The following is a 25,554-nucleotide window of genomic DNA, read 5'->3' on the forward strand; positions in this document are numbered from 1 at the left end:
AGAAAGAAAGGGATGGCCTGACCTGTGGTGGCGCAGTGGATAAAGCGTCGACCTGGAAATGCTGAGGTCGCCGGTTCGAAACCCTGGGCTTGCCTGGTCAAGGCACATATGGGAGTTGATGCTTCCAGCTCCTCCCCCCTGTCTGTCTGTCTGTCTGTCTGTCTCTCTCTCTCTCTCTCTCTCCTCTCTAAAATGAATAAATAAAATTTAAAAAAAAAAAAAAAAAAAGAAAAATGTTTAAAAAAAAAAAAAAGAAAGAAAGAAAGAAAGGGATTTGCCCAAGGTCACATGGTGAGAGCTAAAGCCAGGTTCTTTCCTCCCAACCACGCTACCAGAAAGAGAAACTGCGGTCCCACGAATCCAATTGTTTGGGTTCAGGTCCCAGCCTCACTACTCACTAACTGCAGTTCATTGGCTAAGTTACTCAGCATCTCTGAGCCTCAGTGTTCTCATCTGTAAGATGGGACTATTAAGAACATTGCTTTCATGAAGACTGAATAAGACCATGCAATTAATGTGCTTAGCATTAACATTAGAGTACCTGGCCCGTAGAAAATCACTCAATAATGTTAGTTATTATTAATTTTTGAAGCCAAGGCAGAATCAAAGTCTAAGGTTGGGGTGAGGGTGGGTCCCCTGAGCTCTCTGGAGAAGGACCGGCCTGTGCCCCAGACCAGAAGGAGGCCGCTGGTTGGTAGTCGAGTCTAGGCTTGCTGGCAGCCAGGAGTATTCTGCAAAGCTGCGAGCAGGTGCTTGTTTGGGGTGGGGCCTCATGCTCTTGGCTCCCCAGGCCCAGGGAGAGCTCTGCATGTGGGTGTATGTGCACGTTTGCAGGAGAGCACACACATGTAGTTAGGAGGCAATTTTTGAATGATTGGTTGGGTACATGAGTTGTATGTGCCTGCTTGACAGAACTGGACGTGAATAAATGAATTGATAGTGGTGGGGCATGTGTGTGCATGGGTGTGAGCAAGTGCAGGGGTGAGGATTCATGAACGGACCCTTTTAGGATATGTGTATCTGACCATCTGCCTCCTTGTCACCCCCTACCCCATTTCAAAGATGGGGAAGACAGGTGCAGTGTACAGACGATTTATTATGGAATAGTACACCTAAAACCTATGTAATTTTGTTAACCAATGTCATCCCAATAAAGTCAATTTTTAAAAAAGACAAGGGAGACAGTAGACAGTGGTTCACAACACACAAGTTCTGGCTGTGTGACCTTGGGCAAATGGCTTACCTTCTCTGATCCTCAATTTCTCTACTTCAAAATACCGTTTTGATCATGAAATTAGTTCACATGCATAAATGCTGAACATGGTATGTGACAGAGTTTTCAACAAATACCAAGAAATATTACTTTCCCACAGCTGGCTTATACTATTGACTGTTGAGTTTGTGGGTAATGAAAACTGTCAGATGTATTATCACGTCATCCCCTCCCCCCGTTCTTTTTTAGGCTGAATTTCTGCCACTAACTGCTGTCAAACTGTAGTGAGACCATGATTATGTGTCAGCCCACTGCTCCAGCTTCTCAGAATCTTGATTCTGACATTCAAAAAGTTGAGGGTTGTAGCATCTGTCTTAACCGAGTGCTCTGAGATCTCCCCTGTTATTTTGGTTAGTGATCACAAGTGCAATCCTGGAATGAGTCCTCTCAGAATATGGAGAGCTCCCTGTCACCAGGGGCATCCAAGCAGGGTCCAGGTAGCCACCTGTGAAAGATGTGCTACTCTGAGGGGGGGGGGGGTTATTTGCCCTTGGAGGAGATGAGAAGAGCTCTAAAGCCCCTTTGAACTCATGCAGGTCTAGATCTCTGGCCTGTGTGAGCCTCTGGTCTCTATTAGACCCTAAAGGAGCTCTCAGAGGCAGTGAAGGGGTTACCTGTGGCTGTGGATCAGGATTGCATGCTCATGATGCTTGTTCGGTTGTCAGTGCAGTAAGCTGACCTGGCTTTTAGGAGAGCTGGATCTAAAGTCATTCTTCTCTGTGTGGCCTTGATCAAGTCAGTCACCGAAGCTCCGTGAACCTCTTTCCTCATCTGTAATGACATGTGTATGTTGGGAGGAGGGACTGGGATGGCTCAGTGAATCTGAACCCCTCTGTTGCTTTCAGGGGCAGCATCTCTTTTTCTCCTAATGAAACTGTCCCTAGAAGCACCATCTATAAAGAGATCAAAGCAGGGCTGCACTATTGGATGCAGGGTTGGAGGCCCAGGACGCTGCCCCCAGGCTTGTCTCAACCCCCAGGTGAGTCCCGCCTGGGAAGCTCAGGTTTAAAAAACTGGACCAGAAGACCTCTAAGAGCCACCCACTCCCAGATCTGAGAGGCCGGGCTTCTGCTATTCTAACATTCTGTGTCCTGTCATAAAAAGTTCTGAGGTCCATGGCTGATATGCTATGATTGTAATGCTCTGTGATCTGTACTTATAATTCTTGGTCCCTGTGCAGTGACTCAGGCATTTTAGTTCTAGAAGTCTGTGACTCTAATTCTGTCCCTTCCATGGGGAACCGCATATACTTGGAGGAATTCAAACCAATTCAAACTTTACACTAAAGGAGCTCCTACCAGATCTGTTCAAAATGTCAGGCTTTGTTTCTGAGGATGAAGTTCCTCCCGGTCACTCCCAGAAGTATCCAGGCACAGGTCAGCGATGACAGTTCCCTCGTGCCCAACACCTCCCCTGTTCTTAGGCATGACCCAGATGTTAACTAAGAGCCCACATAATACTCCTAAGAAACACATCTGACTGTTTACACCCATACCTAAGATGAGAAAAGCTGTCATTTGCATGGCACACCCAAGGCCACCCAGGACGGTGGTGGCTGAACTGGAAACAGACAGCCGGATTTCCTAAACCTGGGTGCTCTGGGGAGAAGCAACGAGATAGGATATTTTTAAAGTTTGGAGAGCTTTTCATGAAAGAAAGAGCCACTGGATTCATTCCTCTGGACTGGGGAATGTCTACCCTGTCCCCAAAATCGAAACGTAAAGTTACCAGGAACTTGGGCACCTCGGTATGTATTTTCTGGCCCCACTCTCCTCCCCGTCCCCGCATCTGCCTCACGACTCCAGGGCTGGGGCTGGCTTTTGTGGCTCTCAAGAAGGAATTCTAAACACATTCTGTTGTCACAAAAGCTTAAAGGTGGTGGTAGCAGTGAGGGATTAGAAAGGACTGTGTCTTTGAACCAGTATTAAAATTATAAGTGACAGAATGGTCACATTGCAGGTACTTGCTAGACAGAAGTCTTTAGCTATTGAAATCAATTTTCCCCTTCGAAGGAGAGAGCCATCGAAAGTTTTTGAGAAGAAGTGGGGCCGGAACAGACCTACATGCTGAGAAGAGAAATCAGACATCAGAACAGATGGGAGGGTTCCCCTTTAAAGACTCCCACTCTGGTGTGGGCTGGGCTTGAATACCAGGTCTGTGGTTTAGGCCAACTAGAATTCACCACGGAGAGGAAGGAAGGCTTGCTTTACTTCCAAGAAACTTAGATGAACACTAGAGGCAGTGGCTGGGTTGCGGCAGCCACTGTTAGGTTCTCACGTAGCAAAACAAGTCAAAGGCCTGGAGATGAGCCAGAAAGGGGCCAGTGGCTTGAGCCCTTAATGGGTCGTGTGACCTTGGGAAGGCCACAGAACCTCTTCTGAGCCTCAATTTCCCCGTCTTTAAAGTGGAGATAATAACAGCTACTCCTACCTACTTCCCAGGGCTGCAGGGAGGACAGATGATATGATAGGGAAAGCACAGGGAGGAAAGACGCAGAATAACACCTTATTAGGCCCAGTAATGGCTGGTAAGTGGCAGCCAAACCTCCAGCGGACTGGGAGGCTGTCATAGAAGAGCTGTCTGTAAAAGCCAGGGCTGCACAAGCCTGGAATTAGAGGGAAAAGGAAGTCCTCACCTCGGGCATTGGGGTGAAAGGGAGCTGGGGCTGGGAGGGGGTGTCCCTTCCTTATCGGTATTCTAATTATTATTATTGATGGCAGAGATTATACTGTCCTGTATCTGTATGGTAATCTATAAGTTTTCCAAAAACATTTCCACGCATTATCTCGTGTGGTCTTCGGCTAGGAGGTATAGTATGGGTAGGATTAAGAGGAAGAAAGTGGGCTCTGGAGTCAGATAGACCTCATTTCAAATCCCACCTGTACCACTCACTGGCCATGTGACCCTGGGAAGTTATTTAGCTTCTCTGGTCTCAGAAAAGGGGAAATGATAATAGCACCTATCTCGTGGAGTTGTTGAGAAGGCTGAATGGGGCCCTGGCCGGCTGGCTCAGTGGATAGAGCATCAGCCTGGCATATGGACATCCCAGGTTTGATTCCCAGTCAGGGCACACAGGAGAAGTGACCATCTGCTTCTCTTCCCCTCCGTCTCCCCCTTCTCTCCCTCTTCCCCTCCTGCAACCAGTGGCTCGTTGGCCCATTGGTCAGAGCGTTAGCCTCCAACGCTAAAAATAGCTCAGTTGATTCAAGCATGGCTCCAGACGAGGGTGGCCAGGTGGATCCCAGTGCATGTGGGAGTCTGTTTCTCTATTTCCCTTTTTCTCGCTTAAAAAAATAAATAAATAAAAGAAGAAGGCAGCTGAATGAGTCAATGCATGGCAAATACCCAGGACTTGAATACGCTTAGCACAAGTCGATTATTGTACCAACCTCATCCTACTGACTCTTATAATTACTCTCATTTTGTAAATGAGAAACTGAGGCTCAGTTGTGAAGGCTCTGTCTAGGTTCACCCACCTGGTAGGCAGTGGATCCAAGTACCATCCCAGAATAGGAAGCCATATTCCAAGGAGAGAGACTAAGAAGGCTGGAGTAGCTAGAGCGCGTTCTCTAGAGCAGGACCCTCCACCAGAACTCTCTACAGTGATGGACATGTTCTATAGCTGAGCTGTCCAGGGTGGGAGTTACTAGCCACGGATGACTATTAAGTATTTGAAATGTGACTGGTACGCCTGAGGAAGTGAGTTTGTGACTGTATGTAATTTTAATTCACATAGCTAGGTGTGACTAGTGGCTACTGTTCTGGCTGGCTCTGCTCAGAGAACATGGCCCAGGGCCCAAGGACCGGTGGGATTCAGAGGAGGAGTCAAGGCCCACCTATCCGGTAGGCACTCTGGGCACACACAGGGCCCACAGTACTTCTAGGGGCCCTGCAAAATTCCTCTTAAATTCAGAAGTAAAAAAAAAACATTTTGGTTGAAGAAAATGTTTTCATACATAAATATATAATTATATATTTATCTTTATAACACTGTTGTCAGAAAACTATTTCTAATATTATTTTCATGGAGGAAGGGACCCACAAAGGCTAAAATGCCCAGGACCTTCGGAAGCCATAATGTGATGCTGGGAGGTAGATATTTGAAGGAAACAAATTGCTTCCAGGAGCCTGGGCTCTGGGGAAGAGAAGGGACCAAGCAGGAGATGATAAGAAGTATTTTGTTACTGGGCCTCTGTCAAAGTCATTTGTTAATTTATTCAGTACTTTTTTATTGAGGGCTTACCCTGTGACAGGCATTCTGGAACAGAGAACAAGACAGATGAGGTCCCTGCTCTCATGGGGATTGTATTCTAGTGGCAGAGAGAGAGAGAGAGAGAGAGAGAGAGAGAGAGAGAAGAGAGTAAATTGAAATATATATACACAATATCAATTGTGAAAAGAAATATGAACTAACATGTGGGGAATACTGTTTTGGAAAGTGTGGCAAGGGGAGTCCTACATGACAAGGTAACATTTGAGTTGAGAAAGGGTCCAAAGTCATCTTGAAAAAGAGTTCCAGGTAGAAGAAACAGGCAGTGCAAAGGCCCTGAGGCAAGAATGAGGAGGTCATATGGATAGACTAGAGGGAGCAAGGAGGGAAATCAGGGAGGGGGCCCAGGGCCTTTCAGGCCAAAGGAAAGATTTGCAGTGAGATGGGATCCCATTGCAGGATTTACATGATGGTTACATAGAAACAGAGGAGAGAGGGATGTGGTATTGGAATCCTTCAAGACCATCCATGTGGCCAGTTGGTGACATACAGGCTGTCAAATTGTAGTTTGGTTTGTTAGGCCCATAATAGACTGTTTTGTTGTTTGATGATTTTCAACTTAATTAGTTGTTAACATAAAACATTAGAAAACTTCATGTAGAAATTCAGATTCCAGCTTCTCTTTAAGAAATGGAAAGACAGGCCCTGGCCAGTTGGCTCAGTGGTAGAGCGTTGGCCTGGCGTGCAGGAGTCCCGGGTTCAATTCTCAGCCAGGGCACACAGGAGAAGCGCCCATCTGCTTCTCCACCCCTCCCCCTCTCCTTCCTCTCTGTCTCTCTCTTCCCCTCTCACAGCCAAGGCTCCACTGGAGCAAGGTTGGCCCAGGTGCTGAGGATGGCTCTGTGGCCTCTGCCTCAGGCGCTGGAATGGCTCTGGTTGCAACAGAGCGACGCCCCAGATGGGCAGAGCGTTGCCCCCTGGTGGGCGTGCTGGGTGTATCCTGGTCGGGCGCATGTGGGAGTCTGTCTGACGGCCTCCCCGTTTCCAACTTCAGAAAAATACAAAACAAAACAAAACAAAACAAAACAAAAAAAGAGGGAAATGGGAAGACACAGCCTTACCAGGCAGTGATACAGTGGGTAGAGCATCAGACTGGGACACAGAGGACCCAGGCTCGAAACCTCGAGGTTGCCGGCTTGAGCACAGGCTCATCCGGTTTGAGTGCAGGCTCACCAGCTTGGGCATGGGGTCACTGGCTTGAGTGTGGGATCATAGACATGACCCCATGATTGCTGGCTTGAGCCTAAAGGTAGCTGGTTTGAGCAAGAAGGGGTCACTCGCTCTGCTGTAGCCACCCCGGGTCAAGACACATATGAGAAAGCAATCAATGAACAACTAAGGAGCCACAACGAAGAATTGATGCTTTTCATCTCTCTCCCTGTATGTCTGTCCCTATCTGTCCTTCTCTCTGTCACACACATTAAAAGAAGAAAGAAAGAAAGAAAGAAAGAAAGAAAGAAAGAAAGAAAGAAAGAAAGAAAGAAAGAAATGGGAAGACACAGCTTCTGTGTCCCCACGTGGTACAACAGGTTGGAGCTGAGCAGTGGCTGTCCTCTTTAGATAGAACCTGTGCTCTCCACAGTCGCCCCCTTTGCAAGGTCTCCCAGACACCGGCGCCGTTTCAGCTCCCCTTTGTCACCATGGTCAGTCTTCTAACAGGAGACAAACACTTTCTGTACCCACGTCTGTATCTGAACCGTGAAGGCAATAGAGTCTGGGATGGCCTCATGTTGGTGCCCTGGACCTGTCTACCCCCGAATGCTGCTCTCTGGCTGCTGTAGACATTTGTTCACAGGCCCCAAACTCGCCGAAGCCCGGAGGACCAAGTGGTCTCTTCCTCTTGGTGTTACCTGTATGGATCCATGAGTTTTGCATTTAGAGCTGAAAATTCCCTAAACCAGAGAGAGGGTCCCACCTCACTTCTCGGTTCTCTGGCCAGAGGGGTTTGTAAGATCAAAACCAGCTCCAGCTCAGCAGGACGTAGGATGGTATTTCTCCATTAGAAGCCTTGGAGACCTAGAAGGGGAGACAGAGCACCTCCTCTCGATTCTAAGTTTGTACCCTGGAACCATCCAGCCTAGTGGGCGGGCCAATAGGAACCCTCATCGTCTCATTCTGGTGGGGACAGCCTCTGGCCAGGAAGGGACAGGAGGCCCCTGTATGTGGGAGGTGTGGGGGGAGGGGAGAAAGGCTGACTTTCTGAAAGTCTGGGTTTGGGGATGGCTCTCTGGAAGGGGGAAGACTGTATCCTGCAGTTATGAGGCAGACCCCCCAGGGGACTGGAAGGCTTCTTCAGAGAGTGGAACAAATTGCAGAGGCGAGAATGTCCCTGCCGCCCGGGCCCAATTTGGTGGGTGCTGACTGTTCTGTGCACCTTGCAACTCTTTGGTCCAATAAAATCCTTTGCAAGAGGGTGAGTTTTCAGACATGTAGTCATCAAGTTCCAACTTGGGTGACCTTGGATCCCTAACTGAACCTCTGAGCCTCTGGCTCTCCTTATCTTTAAAAGAGCGATGCTGACTGAAACTCAGATCGTTGTTCTGAAGGTTTGATTAGATGGCTCAGAGTACTAACATTTAACACAGTGCTGGGCACCTAGCAACCACTAAATAAAAGGCTTACTGTCACTTTAAAACTATCATATTATTATGTAAAATGGATTGAACCAGAGCTGCTGTGGTAGATATGAGTTGGGGGTGGGGGGCAGAGCCCCAGGCCCCATTCATTGCTGCCTTGTCTTTTGAGGCATCTCTGTGAAATTCCCAAGCCTTCTGGGTACAGTTTGAAAATACTAGGAGTCTAATCTCCATTTTGCAAAGATGAGAAAAGTACGCCCAGGGAAGGGAAGTCACACAGTGCTCTGTCCTGAGCCACATAGCAGGGAAGGGAAGTCACATAGTGCTCTGTCCTGAGTCACATAGCATGTTGGCGGCACTAGACCCAGAACCCAGGCTTCCCATCCTGCGTGCTTTGTGCTGGTGTGCTGCTTCCCCCTCACCAGCTCCTCTCCCCATCCAGGGGTTCCTTGGGATCCCACAATTCCACGGTCCTTCCACTCGGTAGTTCGGGGCGGGGAGGAAGAGCACGTGTTAGGGTCAGACCTGCCCTCAATCTTGTCTCTGCTTTTATCTAGGGGCCTTGCCGTCTCTGTCTTAGCCTCAGTTTCCCCATTTGTGAAATGGGGCTAGCAATGCTCACTTCACTAGAGGATTTAGTTAGCTTATGCATGGAAAGCATTTAGCCTAGTGCCAGGAACACCGAAAGTAATTAATGCTATTACTATTATTAGTTACTACTATTACCATTGTAACAATTATAGTAATGCTATTAATTATTACAATAGGTATTAAAAAATATATGTGTGGAATGAGGGAGCTGTTCTCTGTATGTGTACTGATCCCCGCCCATGCCCAGGAGCCTCTTGCAGGAGCGTCCTTGTACACACACACACACACACACACACACACACACACACACACACCTGTGGGCCTGTGTGACGTTCCTTCTCTCCTTGCAACAACTTATAGTAAAGCTCAAGCTGCAGCTTATACAGCATTAAAAAAGTAATTGCTATTCCTGTCCCACTGTGGGTGCAGAGAGGTTGCAGATGTGATCTCATTCAGAGTTTGAGGGGGGCAGGTGGTGAGCATGAAGTGGGGAGAGGAGGATGGGTGGTGAGAAATGGAGGTGGAGAAATGTCATGCACACCCCACAGCAGCGTGGGTTTCCTGATCTCTATTATTCTGCTACTGAGGTGACCGCTCGGAGCCTCATCTTACGTGATTTGTAAAATGAGGCCATTCAGCACAGTCCCCTCTCTATCCAGGACAAAACACATTTCCTTCCCCAGGAGCTGGCTGGCCCTGTGGCCACCAGGGAAGTGGTCCCTGCTCCTCTTAGCTGGCTCTGAGAAGTTGCTGGAACCAAAGTCTCTGCTAGTTCCTTGCACATAGGACCATCAGCCACTCCTGGCCACTCCTGGCCGGGTCTGCATCTAACTCAGGCAGCCTGAGGTGGGTGGAGGTTACAATCAAGGCCACATAACACAGTGGCCTCCTGCTCAGGCTCTGGAGTAAGGTAGCCTGTATTTGAGTCCTGCCTTGGCCCATTGCTGGCCTGGACCTTGAGCAAATCATTGAACCTGACTGAGCCTCAGTCTCTTCATATACAAACCAGGGGAAGTCATCCTCAGGCTGTCATGAGGCTCAGTTAAGATGAGCAGTTGACACAAGGCCTAGCATGTGTGCCTACACGCGATGACCATTGTGGTGAAGATGGTTTAGGGACTGGAGGCCCTAGTCCGTTGGTGCCATGAGGCCTTTGGAACATTTCAGAGGGCCCAGCAGGGGACCAAGTGGAAGACCCCTGGGCAGCTTCCTCTTTTCATGGGGCTTCCACTTGTCCATCTGGGAATTGAGACTTGTCCCTGCTCTCCTATCTCACTGGGTAACCCTCAGCTGAACTACTGGCAAACGATGCCCTGAAGATGGCGAGACTAGGGACTATAAAGAGTTTACAGAGGCACAGGCGCTAGTCACAGCTGACGTTTATTGAACACTTACTATGTGCCAGGGCATGTGGTAAGCCCTTGGCATGCATTACTGCTTTTAAGCTAGCTTTCAGTAACCCTATAATTATCCTCATTTTGCAGATGCGGATAAATGAGACTCAGAGAGGTTACCCAACCTCCAAGTTCACACAGCGAGTACGTGGCCACACCAGGTTTCAAACTCAGATCGCCTGAGTGTCTAACAGTTCCCTGGCCCGCCTCCCCATGCCCTCGGGTTAGAAGGAGCACTTGGGAGGGGGGAGGGTTCTTGGACCCATCCCCTACACCGGGATCGTGTGATGATGGATCCTCGAATGTCAGCAAACAGATTCTCAGCAAAGCCTTCATCTCCAGGCCTCTCATCCCCTTCCCTCTGGCCTGGCCCAGCCCAGCTGCGCTGTCTGTCTGTCCAAGGCCAATCCTCTCTGAGCAGAACAGTTCAGGGACACAAAGCCGGCAGGCAGGCAGGCCTGGGCAGGTGGAGAGCGGCTTCTAACAGTGGGGCTAGGCAGGCAGTTCCGCTCTCTGAGGCACCTGGTCTTGCAGTTTTGTCAGCCCAACCTGACGGAGGGCCAGAGGCACCAGAGAGGCTAGGGGTGGCTTGGGAACATCAAGGTGCATACTAGTGAGACGCAAATAAGCCTGTAACGGCAGCTCCAAGCCCAGACCCAAGTCCTACATTTAAGCCCCCTGGGCTCTGTCCACACGGATTCCTCCTACCCAGGGTAACTCTGTGCCCCAACCAGCCAGAGACAGACACAGAACTCAGCCAAACTGTGTTCTCACCAACAGGACTGGCCGTTGACCTGAACCAGCGGTTCCCACTTGGAATCCCCTAAGGGGTGGGGGTGGGGATTAAAAAACTATTCCCAGCCCCACCCCTGAGCTACTGAATCAAAAGCCTTAGGGGTGGGGCTCAGGAATAGATGTTTAACAAGTTCCTGGGGGTGGTTTTGGTGCGACTGGTGTTTGGGATCTGCTGGAAAGGGGACTCTTTCTTCACCATCTTAGTCCTATCATGCCGTGTTTCAAAGTTTGATATCGCATGTGTGGCCCTCTCCCAGGCCCCAGTGGGAAGTTGGGAAAAGACCACAATTTTCATGATGTTGTTTGGCTGGAGAAGTGTTTCTCAAATGTCAGTGTATTAAAAATCACAGCTTTGCCTGACCAGGTGGTGGTGTAGTGGACAGAGAGTTGGACTGGGGCGCAGAGGACCCAGGTTCAAAACCCTAAGCTTGTCGGCTTGAATGCAGGCTCACCGGCTTGAGCACGGGATCATAGACATGACCCCATGGTCGCTGGCTTGAGCCCAAGGTCACTGGATTGAGCCAGGGGTCACTCACTCTGCTGTAGCCCCTCCCCCCTCCCCGCATCAAGACACATGTGAGAAAGCAATTGATGAACAACTAAGGTGCCTCAACGAAGAATTGATACTTCTCATCTTTCTCCCTTCCTGTCTGTCTGTCCCTATCTGTCCCTCTCTCTGACTCTGTCTCTGTCAAAAAAAAATCACAGTTTCATCCTCAAGAAGTCTGATGTATGATTTAGTGGGGCTTCCTTGGGTTCAGGGTGCACGTTTTCCCTTATAGGTGGTCCACGAACCACTCTTAGGGGGACATTGGCCCTCAGCAAAGCAGATACAAGGTTATCTCTAAAGTCAAACAGAAGAATAGACAGGAGAGGAAAAGCATCAGATCTGATTCTCGCACCTGACTTTCACCTGGAAGTCTGCAAATCTCCCTGCTCATCAGCATCTCAAACCCCAGAGGCTGCTGTTTACCTTCCTGCAGACAGGTCTGTGCGTCTCCCAGATAGGGACTCAGTCCCATGAACAGCGTTCTACGTACAGCAGATAGAACTGAATCTGAAAATAAAAGAGTTCCATTCACATCACACACCTCGTGACCCAGCAATTCCGCTCCTAGTAATATACACAGCAGAAGTGTCTGCATGCTACATTCACCTAAAGATTTCCGTGAGACTGTTTAGAGCAGCACTACTGATGATAGCTCCACAGTGGAAACAACACAGGTGTCCATCAAGAGCAGAATGAATGAGTAAGTCGTAGTATGGCCATACAATGGAATGCTATACAGCAAAGAAAATAGGCGTTACTCTAGGCAACACCACAGATGAATCCCACTCACATATTGTGGGGCTAAAGCAACCAAATACACAAGAATACATACTGTACTATTTCAACTATACACAGCTTAAAAACAGGCAGAGTCTATGGATTAGACTAAAGCTTCCCCTGGTGGGTCAAGGGGTTGTAGATGGGGGTGGGGGGCATACAAAGGAGGTTTATGGAATAGGGGGAATATTCTGTTTATCTGAGAGCCAGTTAGTTTCTGGAAAGTTCACTGAGCTGTTCACTCAGGATTTGTGCACTTTTCTGTATGCATATTATGCTTTTTAAAAAGGTTTCCTAAAAATGCAAGTAAAGGACTTCAAAGAAGACTTGTAATAAGAGGGAAGACACTTAAATAATAAAAGCATCTGACTGACAAATTACACAGGATTTCATAGCTATGGGATCTTGGACTCTTTCTGCCCCAGGAACCAGGAAGGAGACAGTTCTCAGAAACCAACGGCGTGGGAGGCTGGCCAGGGCACACCAGGGCTGTGGGACACCAGGCCCAGCAGCTCCCTCCCTTACCCCACCCGGCCAGCCCTGCACAGAATCACAGGCACAGGGCGAGCCCTCTTTCCACCAGGTTCAGCCGAGGTCCGGTTTATTGGGGTGGACTTCATTCAGCAGTCTTCTGTCCTGAGAGCAGCTTTCTGTTTAATCCCCTCAAAGACTCTATAAAGGGATCCAGGGGTATTTTCATCTTATGGATGGGGAAGTTAAGGCCCAGAAAGGGGGGGGGGCTGTCAAAAGACTTGTCCAAGGTCGTACTTCTAGCAAGTGGCCTGGTCAGGACTCAGGCACAAGGTTTCAGACTCCAAATCCAGCCCTGCCGTGGCTGCACCACAGATAGGCTGTTCCCAGCGGTAGCCACACCAATGGCAGCACCTGTCCTTAGTGAGCACTTTTCCTGTGGATGGGCCCGAGGAAGCAGATACTATTATCTCACCCCCATTTTACAAGTGATAAAAACGGAAGGACAGAAAGTCCAAGCACCTTACCCAGACTCAATGGCCGGTAAGTGTGGAGCACAGGTGGGAAGTCTGTCTGAACTGAGTCTGCGCTCTGAGCCACTAGTCCAATGGTTCCCAAACCCAGCTGGACCTCACCTGGAGTCCCCTTGAGGCTTGCAGAAATACAGGTTCCCCGACCTCACACCAGACCTCACGTTTTCATTTTGTAGACTTAGGATAGGGCTGAGAAATCTGTGTTTTTAAATAACAGTCTTAGGTATTTGGGAAGCTCAGCTCTAAACAAGACTGTCCCTGAAACATGGCAGTGAAAACAAAACAATTTACAGGTGAAGTTTAATTTAGCAACTTCCAAATTAACTCCCTGAGCCTCTCTAATAATTAGAGTTCTCCTAAGGACGGGACACCCCCACAGGAAGGTATTCGAGAACAGCAAGGGACTGTCATGAGGGCTGGGGGGGTGAGGGGGAGCCAATGATGTCCCCTTTTTGCTCGTGTTGCTGGTTAGTCATTGTTTGTATTCACTTGGTAAAAATTCATCAACCTGTAACTTAAATTAATGCACTCTGGTTTTGAATATTTACAAAAAGAAAAATAAAACCAGGCTGACCATTTGTCAGACACGTACAAGGAATCTTTGCACAGAGTCGAGAGTGAAGCTAGGGATACAATAGGGTTCCTATTCCAAGAGTTTGAGATTCTAGGGTTTTAATTTTCCAAGACACTATGATTCTCTGAGTCAATTCCCAAGATTTCAGGAGCCCCCCACCCCCCAAATCTATGAAGTAGCTAATGTTTGGTACATGTGTCCAGGGCCAGCAGCTCTGTGAGGCAGAGAGCGTGCTGGCCCCTGCCCGCTCAGGGAGGTGAAATGAGGTGCCCAAGGTCAGAGTCAGAGAGCGGCAGTCAGGACAGACTCCAGCAGCCTGGCCCAGGCAGAGCTGGGCCCCAGCACGGTGCATGCTGATACTACGCTCTGCCGCTGCCCAGGCTAACTCCCAGACATCTGAAATGGTGCATTCTGTGCCATCTAGCCTTGCATTTGTCGAGAGGACCCCAGAGGGCAGGGACGCTGCAAGGATAGACGGCAAGCAGCCCTGACCTGGGACATGTGAGCACACATAGGCCAACACGCTCACACATGCCGACGTTACCCCACAGCCGGCGTGTACGGTCCTGCTCAGCTTGCTCCGAGGCCAACTACTGAGGGCACTGGAGCTGAACGGGAACGGGAGAATTCTCCAGCGCGGGCTCCCTGCCCCGGCCAGGGACAGGCTGCTGCCCTGCCACCTCACTGTCGCCTTGCCTCCTCTCCTCACAGGGGCCATGCTAGTCTCAGGAATGGAGAAAGACTCAGCAGGAAGTGGGGAGACGCCGGGGCATTTCTCTTCTGCAGGACGCAAGCTGGAAAACGCTTCAGGCCTCACCTCTTTCAAGAAGAGGTGGATTTTTAGGGAATAATTTGTTAATCAGTGGGTAATGGTAGACTGTCAGGCCCTGTGGTTGGTCCAAGCAGAGACCAGACACCTTAACCTTCTCCTCCACCCCCCCTCCTTAAATTCAGGCTCCGCCTCACAGACACATGCACCTAGCCAAGACACTCGTCGACTCAAACTCTTTCAACACAGTCCTCCAATATTTACAAAATAAAAGCCACGCTCCTATGATGATTTTTCTGAAGTCCTTATGTTTTAAAGATAGACATGGAAATATTTCCAGATGCAATTATGTATCTGGGCTGTGCTTCAAAATCTGTTGAGGAAGAATCAGTGGGGGTGAAGAGGAAACGTAATTGCTGAGGCTGGGTGACAGGGTTTTTAAAATACTATTCTGCTTATTTGTGTGTGTTTCTATAATTTCCCAATAATAAAAAATAACATATAAGTGACATTTTCTAAAACAAGCCACACTCCCTGGCCTGGCACCTGGGGCCTTCAATGGCCTGGTCCCACCAGCTGAGTTTCCTGCACACAACAGCTGTTTGCTTTGAACCACTGTGCCTTTGCACATGCTGCTTTCTCTTTCTGGGCTGCCTTTTCCTTGGTCAGCCTTCTAGGGATGGCTCCTCCAAGGAGCCTTCACTGATTCTCTAACTGGGCTAACTCATTCCTCAGGGCCCCTGTGCCAGCTGAATTGCACCTCTATTGTACAACCTACCTCAAGGTATTTTTTTTAATATATATTTTTTTAATTTATTCATTTTAGAGAAGAGAGGGAGAGAGAGAGAGAGAGAGAGAGAGAGAGGAGAGAGGAGAGACAGAGAGAGAAAGGGGGAGGAGCTGGAAGCATCAACTCCCATATGTGCCTTGACCAGGCAAGCCAGGGTTTCGAACCGGCAACCTCAACATTTCCAGGTCGACGCTTTATCCCACTGCGCCACCACAGATCAGGCCTCTACCTCAAGGTATTTAAACCATCACTTACAGGCCTGCCTCCACCATCTATGAATCCTTGGGGGCCTGACTCAGTGTCTGTTAAACTGTCGAGAAAACAGAAGCTGTGACTGAAAAGAAATGGCTTAGCTTTTCTGAGTCTCTATTCGTCCCCACACTGAAAGCAACAACAAAAAGAAGAAATAGAGGATAGTGATAGACGGCCTGCAGGGCAGTGGTGAGGAGTTTACAGAGGGCAGGGACGCTGCAAGGATAGACAGCAAATAAACCAGGTTTTCTTTCCTACATTTAAAGCCTACGCTCAGAAATGGCTCCCAGAAGTGACACACCAAACCAGGACACCAGCACTAACTGGCTACTGAATTTAGGCAAATAATTCAAAATCTACAAAATTTCATCTGTAAAATGAGATCCATAATTCTTGAAGCAGATTTCAGGGAACTCCTAAGGATTCCCCTTTCAGTCATACAGTTGCAATACCTGCTGACTCCCTGGCAGTAGGTATGGAGTGGTGTGTGCGTGTGTGTGTGTGTGTGTGTGTGTGTGTGTGTGTGTGTGTGTGTGTGTGTGTGTGATGGGGGAGGGTCTGATTATGTCCCCTGTCTTCTGAAGGTCAGCTTAAGCTTGCTATTGATCCAAAATTGTCTCCAGAGATGTGGGGGCAATTTACTGGCCCCCAAAACTGACCACCCACATAGGAAACAGGATTGTCTCATTACCTGGACTAGGCAGAGAGAGGCAGAAGAAATGGAAAGATCTGGCTAGTGGCTCTGCCTTCCCCGTTCACTTGCTGTGTGACCTAGGTCAAGTGATCGGCCTTCTCTGGTGAGGCCCCAGCGTCTCCATCGGTCTGATTCAGTTCTCTCTAGGGCCCCTTCCACTCCTGACTCTTCATCTGTGATTAGGTTGGGCTACTGCTTAGTCCCTGTAAGTGACAATTCCCATCAATGATTAAGGAACCAAGATTCATTCATTCTCTCAACAGATATGCAGTGAGCGTCTTGAATGCCAGGTGCACTGAACACAGGGCTAGAGCAGTGAGCTGTGCTTTATAGGAGAGAAAAGGTCAAACAAAAAATATACAAATGGCTAAAATTCCAACTGTGATTTGCCTTAAGGAATACTTCAGGGAGGCATGGGTGATCGCTCCCTCGGGAAGCAGAGAGGAGCTCCGAGCTGACTTACTGATGACTGTGAACATAATACTATAAATAAGGCTCTGAGTGTTACATGCATTACCTCGTTTAATTCTCACATCAGTCTCTGAGAAAAGGACTATTATTATCAAACGAGGAGACTGAGCTTTAGAGAAGTCATGGCCCAGGTCACACAATGAGTACTTTCCAGGATTTGGACCCATGCTTTTCTTTGTACACCCTTCTAGAAACCCCCATTATAAATGTAAGCTCAGTACCATAGTCACAGAAATGGTAGTGTCGAGGCTCTGAGCTAGCTTGGCTTGTGCTGGGAACCCAGGAAGCACGAGAAGCTTCCAGAGGCTCTGCCCATTCAGTCCTGAAGAAATCCGAAAAGCAGGGCCCATCCAGAGAGTTTGGGAAGGTCCCTGAGAGTACCAGCCGCGTTGCCCTCAGCACACACGGGTTTTCTCTAAGGCTTGTCACCTGCCCGACATTCTCCCCGACCTGACCCCACCTGGCCAGCAGCAGTGTCCGGCCATAGCCTGCCATGCGACAGCTGGAAGGGGACTTTCCCGAGTGACGTGAGTTCAGCTGTATTCTGTGCAGGGAGTGGGGCATGGTGGCCCAACGCACAGCGGACGAGGAGTGTGGAGGCAGCTGGGGTGTGGAGGGAGCCCGACGGCCCCTCCCACGGACAACACAGGCACAGCCGACAGGTCACGCCGGAGAATACCAGTGTCTTTCTGGGTCTGGTTCCCTGAGTCCTGAAGGAGGCCACTAAGAGTCCTGGGATCAGTGGGGATTTCCAGGGAGACCTTCACTCCCTCTAGTTATGCCCCCATTTTGCAGATCAGAAAACTGAGGTCCGGGAGGTTTGTGGAAGAGGGGGCCTCTCTGTTTCCCTGTTTCAGGCTAGCTGACATCAGAGACTCAGCACCTTCCTGCAAGAAGTGCCAACTGTGCTCATGACCCTGTGCCCCTGGGGGAACCCAAGCTCGCCCCTCGGGCTCCTCGCCTGCGAAATGCAATCATTCCTGCTCTGCCCACCCACAGGCTTGTCGCGATGAATCAATCAATTACGAGTTTTACTAATCCCACCAACTTTATTTTGTAAGTAGGGAAATGGGCCCAAGGAGGTTTGTGGTTGTCCTAGGTCACAGAGCTTGTGAGTCACAGGGACACAAATAATGAAATTCTTTTCTCGCCTCGTCTGCTTTGAAAACTCAACATTTTCAAATGACCGTGCATACTCGGCCCAGGCCCCTGGGACAGAAGGCATTCGGTGAATGTCAGCTGTGATCATAGCTTTGAGTGCCGTCCTGCGTGGAGGGCACTGTCGACCTGTCCAGGCTCAGCTCCCCATCTACAAAACCAGCTGAGGGACTAGAACCCCCGGAGCCCCGAGCTGCTTCCCTACCCCCCTCTTCTCTCCTGAGCCCAGGCATCAGCTGCAGAGTGTGTCTGGGGACACAGGCAGCCTTTCTGAGCCCTCCACGAACCTGGGCACAGCCCTGCTGGTCCCCGGCTTGGGCAGATACATCCCCCGCCCCCCGCAGAGGGCTGAATGAACTCTGGCCTGGTGGCTCTCTCAGCATTCCACTCCAGCTCTCCCGCCTCCAAAGATACGCATTGGATGGGTTCCTGCTTCCCCGAGACAGGGGAGCAGGGCTGCTCCGCTCCCCCCACCCAACCCCAGGGTCACCACAGGGCCCTTACAGACCGTGAGTGAGCACCCCCATTTTACAGACAGGAAAGCTGAGGTTCTAATCGGGGTGCTGCTAAAAAGTCTCGGGAGAGCCAGGGCTGGCCAGGTTATCTGACTCTCCCTCCTCCTTGCCAGGTGGCTTTGTCTGTGATAGGGCCCCTGAACCCCCCTGGACACACAAGCAGCCAGCACCTCTCTGTTCCTTGGCCCCAGCAATTCCCCCCAAGACCACTGGAAAAATGGCCCTCACATCCCTGCAGGCTCATCCCCAGAAAGCCCAAGCAGGGGGTTTCATTCTTTCAGGGACAAGAGTCCAACTTTCCATTCGTGCAAATATGACCTTGCTCCTTCATGAGCTCAAAGTCCTCGCCTTGCCCTGAGCCCCAGTCTCCAGACCTAGGCTCAGGCTGGCTACATCTCTGGCTTCACTCAGCGCACCTAGGTGGTCCAAGGCCCAGGTGTCCCTGTCCTACCCCCTCCATGCCTGCCTCAGTCATGTCCTGGTTCCGTCTCCACTTTCCAAGAGCCCCCATGCCCGCCTTCTCTGGGACTAGGCAGAAGAGTGGATTAGCTTTGCACCCCTCCCCCAAGTTCCCATCCTGCAGCAGCTCTTACCTGTGCCGGTCAGGTAGGGGAGGGTGCCCCTGGCTGGGCTGCTGGGCTGGAGCCCCTTTCACTAGCACGGGGCTGACACGCTTAGAAGGGAGGTGCAGGGGGAGCAGGAAGGCGCGCTGCTCTGCTCCGGAGAGGCGGCTGAGAAAGTTGGAGTAGGTGTGTCCCAGCCCAGGAGGAGGAGGAGGAAAAAGGAGGTGGGAGAACTGAGGCGGATCATCCCCTCCTGCCAGCTCTCTGTCTCACGGAGAGGGAGGGAGGAAGCCAACTGGTTTGTGGCCCAGAACTCATGGTGGGGAATCAAGTCATGGAAAATGACGGCTGGAAAGGAGCTGAGAAATCAGGCCCATCTGCACCTCCCTTCTCAGTTTTACAGAGGGATAAACTGAGACCCTAGACAGGCAGTGCTCGCCCAGGATGCACAGAGACCCCGAGGGGCCTGGGGAAGGGCCCAGGCCCGTGTCCTCTCCGCTGTCCTCTTCCAGCTACAGGTCTGAGAGCCAGCCCTCGCCAGCCCTTCCCCCCAGACCTGTTTCACAACCCTGGCACTGCCGTGCCCTAGCTCAGTAACCTCAGGTGAGTGACTTAATCTGAGCCTCAGTTTCCTCTCCTGACCTGTGGTGGCGCAGTGGATAAAGCGTCGACCTGGAACACTGAGGTCTCTGGTTCGAAACCCCAGGCTTGCCTGGTCAGGGCACATACTAGAAGCAACTACTATGAGTTAATGCTTCCCCCTCTCCTCCCTCCCCTTTCTCTCTTGCTCTCTCTCTCTCTTCTCTCTAAAATCAATAAATAATCACTCTTACCTCATGAGGTTGTTATGGGGATTAAACAAGATATAGGTCGATGCAAAGCATTTAGCAGAGAAAGCCCCCCATGGCAGGTCATTCTTCTTATCATAGCTATTACCTGTGACTCCCTCCATAAATGACAACCTCTCCAAGCTCTGGCTTCCCCAGCGGTCTGTGAAATGGAGGTAACAAGAATCTCTACTTCATAAGGTTGTGCAGATTCATGAGACAGATAATGTGTGCAAAGTGCAAAACACAATGCCTGGCATCTCGCTGGGAAGCCAGACACCTTAGTTCTGACATATTCTGTGGGTGCCTCTCTGCTCTGGCTCCCCAAACAGCCCCGTGTACTTCCCGTGTTGAGAAACAGCGTTTTAAGGGAAGGGAAGAAGAATTAGATAGGAATTAGCTCTTCTCTCTCTCTCACTGCCACACTTTTTTGTTATAGATGTATTCATTTGCTTGTTTCTTGTGCACACGCACAGGTGAGGCCCTATACTTCCCCTTTTCCAGGCACTGGGGACATAGAAGGAAATGAAATAGTTCCTGCCCCCTAGAGCTGACAGTGACTCTGCAGCCATCCTGTCTAATTCCTTCTCTCTGCCCAGGACTTGCAGCCCCTTTGCAGCTTCCTGGCAAATAAATGAGTCTTTGCTTGCACACCTCTAATTACAGGGAGCTCATTACCTCTCCCAGCAGCCAGTTCTGACTTTTAGCAATTGTACCTGATGGTCAGCTGAGCAGCCACCCTTGAACCTGGTTAATAATCAAGAATTTCTACATATCTGTATCATTACTGTTATTATCAGTTATGTGACCCAAGGCAAGTGACTTACATTTGCAAAGTCTCTGTTTCCTTATTTGTTCAGTGGGCTCATAACTGCTTGCCACTCAGAACAGATCTACTTCCTCTGCTCTGTGATTACAGAGGCCTGGATCTGTGGTTTCGGACTCGGTTTCCTAGAAATTCAGGCTAGACCCTATGGATAGTGGCTCATTAAGGTTCATGAGGCTGTTGGCTCTTTCCCAGCTCTCCGGATATCTTTATTCATGGAGCCGCTGCAGCCACTGTGGGCTGTGCCCTTGGCGATCTGTCACCAGCATTGGGGATGACCACAGGTGTCAAGCAGCAGGCTGCTGGGGTGTTTTGCCCAAGATGTCTAGAGGAGTTCCCTGCTCCTCTCCCAGGACTCCCGCAGGTCTCCCTCCCTAAGCTGCCTCAGCCCAGCTGGGAGGCCTAGGGGTGTGCAGTGTGAGGGGGACTACCGTGATTAACTCTGGTGGGAAGGCTAACCTGGGCAATTATCCACTTGGCTGACTGCGGCCCAAGTCCCCGAGACTGGGCCGATTAGGCATTAACCCGAAGGCGGGTGGCTGGGTGGCCCTTTGACTAGTCATGTGTGGAGTGGCAGGCGACCATCTCCCTTCGGACCCCCATGTGGGCCAAGGCTGGCCTCCAGCCTGCCCCGTGCAGGGACTCTCTGCAGCCCAAGGGGGTGGGGTGGGGGAGGGAGAGGTCAGTGTTGGGATGGATTGCAGAACCCCATAATGCTCGCAACACTCACCCCCTCCTCTCCAGCTCCCCTGCTACTCCTGCCCCAGGCCCTAGTCTTTCTTCTCCCTGCTGGCCCCAGGGCCCAGCTGGGGAATCTTCTGGCCTCTAGTCCCTGTGCACCAAGGAAATGGACTCCTCAGTGACCCCTGAGCATGCTTGGAAGCTTCTCATTCCCAAGCCCCCGACCATAGCTTCCTGAGCATCTAAAATTACACCTGTCCATCTTGGTACAGCCCGTATGCCCCCTCCCCTCTGTGAGCTCCCCCTGACCATGCCCCTGACCTGATCGATTAGTAGTAATAATAATAACAGCTACTTTTTATGTCAGGTGTTCAACTTAGCACTCTGCAGGGATTATCTAATTTCTCTGAACGCCAGCACCATGGATTACTAGCTGTTATCATTCTCTAGTTTTCAGATGAAGAAACCAAAGCTCACAAAAATTTTCATTACTGACCCAAGGTTGCCGTCTAAACTGAGCTGAGTTACAAGCCCAGGCTGTCTGAACCTAACCATTGAGCAGCACTGCGCTGGGTCTCTCCTTTCCACCTGCACCCCTCCGGTGACCTCCTGTGTGACGCTCTGCGTCGTGCCCTAGTTCTGTGTGCTTCTCTCTTCACTGCAAGTCCAGCCCCATCTCTAAGCTCCTCAGGGACGGGTCTCCACAGAACCCAGTGGTTCTCAGCTGAGGCTGCACATTAGCACCCCTGCTTCCCAGAGTCATGTGGAAAGTGGGAGATTTTCTGTAAATCCTGACGCCCTGGCTGCACCTAGATCAATTACATGGAACTCTCTGGGGGTGGACCCCTACACAGGCAGCAGGCATGTTGTAGCCAGTACAAACAGTCACATCTGATTCTGAATCCCCTCTCTGGACCTGTTTCTGTAGCTCAGTGAAGCAGGTATTGAACTTTGGTCTTGAGCATCTAGTTCTGAGATTCTAAAGTTCTGACAGTCTTTGCAAGGATGCTGTAGGCCAGGGGTCCCCAAACTACGGCCCGCGGGCCACATGCGGCCCCCACCGCACTTCTGGAAGGGGTACCTGTTTCATTGGTGGTCAGTGAGAGGAGCATAGTTCCCATTGAAATACTGGCCATTTTGTTGATTTAAATTTACTTGTTCTTTATTTTAAATATTGTATTTGTTCCCGTTTTGTTTTTTTACTTAAAAATAAGATATGTGCAGTGTGCATAGGGATTTGTTCATACTTTTTTTTATACTCCAGCCCTCCAACGGTCTGAGGGACAGAGAACTGGCCCCCTATGTAAAAAGTTTGGGGACCCCTGCTGTAGGCTCTAAAGAAAGACCTAGCAAATAGTTGCTGTCCCCCACCCCAACGACTGCCTAGGAGAGTGGCATTCTCCCCGTGGGTTGGCCGAGCTGTTTCTCCCTGCCTAGAGGTCTTCCTGCATTCGTCACGGGGTGGAGGGTACAAATCAGGGCCTGAGCACCGATGAAAGCTCTAAGCAGGTGGCAAATTCCAGGGTGCCCACAGAGTCTGGAAGCACAGGTAGTATTATTTATTTTTAACAGGCTAGACCCCCTTGATTCCTTCTGGGGCAGGCTAAAGGCTCAGGCTTATTTGGTGAAAATGATAGACACAAATCGTCAGAGACAGCACATCGCAGATGTACGTGCAGGGTGACTGACTAGTATCCTGGTTGGCGCAGGACTGAGGGGGCTCCCAGGATGTGGGCCTTTCAGCGCTATAACCAGGAAAGTCCCAAGGGAAGGGTAACAGCCGGTCACCCCAGTGGAGGGAACTGCTGCCTTACTGCACCCCCCCCACCACCTGTTGCACACCCAGAGGAGGTGCCGAGTGACTGCGGTCCACCTTGGAAGACCAGTCTCGAGAGAAGACTCAGCTCACCGGGAACGGTTGGCTGATGGATTGCGTGCACTGAGACGACGTGTTCACTGAACATGAAATGCAAACTGTCACTTCCAGGGCGGGGGTCCCCCCATCGTGCTGCGTTCTCCGCAGACAGGGTCACACAGCAGAATGGGAGTGGGGCTGGGGCACAGGTACGGAGCAGGACCCTAGAGTCCGGTCTGTGGACCTGTGGATGGAAAAGGCTCCAGGGGCCTGGCTGTCAAGGGGACATGATGCCTTTAAGGAGGATGAAGTCATTGAGGGCTGAGGCCACCTGGCTGCTTGAGGACTGCAGCCTGTAGCAGAGAGGGAGAAGCAGAAGGTGGAAGGCAGGTGGGCCGTGGGGGCTGAGCCTGGCATGTCAGCTCTGCACCCGACAGACGGGACCCAGCGGGAGTGGGAACAGCCAGCCCTGGCGTTGCCTGGGGTGCCCGGGAATGTAATCAAACACTCAGCAGACCCGCTGGCAGTGGGCATCTGGATACCACCGGGCCCTCCAGCTCATCCCGACCCCCAGCTGGCAGTTCTGACAGGCTCCTGCCAGGAGAAGCGTCCGGCCTTGTTGGCCAGGCCCGTGGGCATGAGCTCATCTGCCGCCAGTCCAGCCTGGAGTCGGCCTGCCCCAGGCCGGTGCTGGTGGGTGGGGCTCTGGTGCAGAGAGCTGATGGAGCCAGGCAGGCTGCTTCAGTGGCCGTGGTTAGGTCACCCCAACAGGAAGCCTGGGAGGTGAACTTGAAACAGAACCTTTAATGTTACCCCCCCCTCGCCTGTCCCAGACTTGGGGCTCTGATGTGGCCCTGGCCCAGGAAATCAGTACCCCTTCCAGGACCCCTTCTCCACAACCTTGAACTGTATTTCCAGCCTCATCTCCCATTTCTCCCTATTGTATATTATCAAAAACAATAACAATTTTAGTAATAATAACCAATATTTGTTATAACTTAAGTACATCATTTAATCCTCCAATAGATCCTCCTAATGAAATACTGTTATCATCATTCTCATGTTGCAGAGGGGAAACTGAGTCATAGAGGTTTAAATGACCTGTCCGAGCTCATCCTACCTTTAAACGGTAGAGCCAGGATTTGGACTAAGTTTATCTAGCTCCAAAACCCGCTCTTAGCCTCCACCCTAATGTTCCTCTGCAGCCAGATGACAGGATTGGGGTCCACAAGCAGGCCGTGCGCTTCTTGAAAGGCCCTGCCCTGGGTGCAGTGCTCTGCTGTCTCTGCCTGGCAGCTCTCACTTTTGAATAAGGTTCCCAGGTTGTCATTTTGCGCTGGGTCCTGTTAGTGATGTCACCCGTTCTGCACACCAGCTAGCTTACTGCTCCTCGGCCTCAGCCCGGAACCTTCCACTAGTTCATGCGGGTCTCTACCCAGATGGCCGCCCTGGTGCCTCACGAGGTGGTCTGCTCAGTAGCATCTCCTAATCTCCCCCGCCACGTTTCCTTATGAATCTCCTCCACAGGGCACGGATTGTTCCGTTCTAGTCTCAAGGGAGGTCAGGGCAGGATTTCCCTGTGTGGTCCTCACACACACCCCCCTGGCTGCACTTATTGGGGGTATGGAGCACAGGGTGAGAGTTGTTCTTGAAGTTAGACAGCTGGATTCAAGCCTAGCTCCGCCATCTTGCAACTGTGCGGCCTTGGACAAGTTACTTAACCCCTCTGGGAAGCAGTCTTCGCATCTGCCAAGTGGAGATGGTAACAGTTCTTATCTCGAGGGAGTGGTCAGGATTAAATGAGGTAATGAATCAGTAAGACACTAAGCACTGTGCCTGAGGCCAAAAATGGTAGTTTCCTAGATCCGGTGGTGCCTAATTTATCCATGAATTTCCTATAGCTCTTTGTATCATGCTGATGAAATGTGTTCAGTGCAGAGGATGGATAGGTGCGGCATTACTTTGGAAGCGCCACAGTGTCCCACGTGTGGAGAAACAGGACATGATTTTATAGATGAAGAGCCCGAGGCCTGGTGAGATTGGCTGCCCTCCCTGTTTGTCCCTCGTGGGGTGCTTGGGTTCCCCTGGGTCCCTTCAGGGCCAGCAGGGCAGGGGCCCTCAGGGGCAGACATGTGCTTTCCGCTGCCCGAATTCTGGAGGCAGCTCTGGCTGCCCCACCAGCCCTGTCTCCCTCGCAGCCACATTCCAGACATTCTGCCCAGGCTAGAACGGGGCTGGCTTGAGGGACGAAGCCCCAGAACCTTGGCCTAGGCAGGGGCCATGGAGAGAGAGGCCGGTGTCTCCTGGGAGCAGAGCCTGCTGGCCACTCTGGATTCCGCAACGTTTCAA

At 50.7% G+C, this 25,554-nt stretch overlaps 1 protein-coding gene across 3 annotated transcripts in view; it reads right to left on the reverse strand.

Moving 5' to 3' along the window:
- FAT2 (FAT atypical cadherin 2) overlaps positions 1-19,143 on the reverse strand; it is a 75,862-nt gene extending 56,719 nt beyond the window's left edge. For 2 of the 3 annotated variants that reach the window (XM_066388191.1, XM_066388189.1), the window contains exons 1-2: positions 19,047-19,135; positions 1,953-2,044 (exon numbers count right to left, since the gene is read on the reverse strand). The gene's annotated coding sequence lies outside the window, so the exon portion shown is untranslated. Of the gene's footprint in view, positions 1-1,952; positions 2,045-19,046 lie in introns of all 3 variants that reach the window. The other variant, XM_066388190.1, reaches the window with a different exon arrangement.
- Between the last annotated feature and the right edge of the window lie 6,411 nt (positions 19,144-25,554).

This window comes from Saccopteryx leptura, chromosome 6 (genome assembly GCF_036850995.1).
Source record: "Saccopteryx leptura isolate mSacLep1 chromosome 6, mSacLep1_pri_phased_curated, whole genome shotgun sequence".
Classification (NCBI taxonomy): Eukaryota; Metazoa; Chordata; class Mammalia; order Chiroptera; family Emballonuridae; genus Saccopteryx; species Saccopteryx leptura.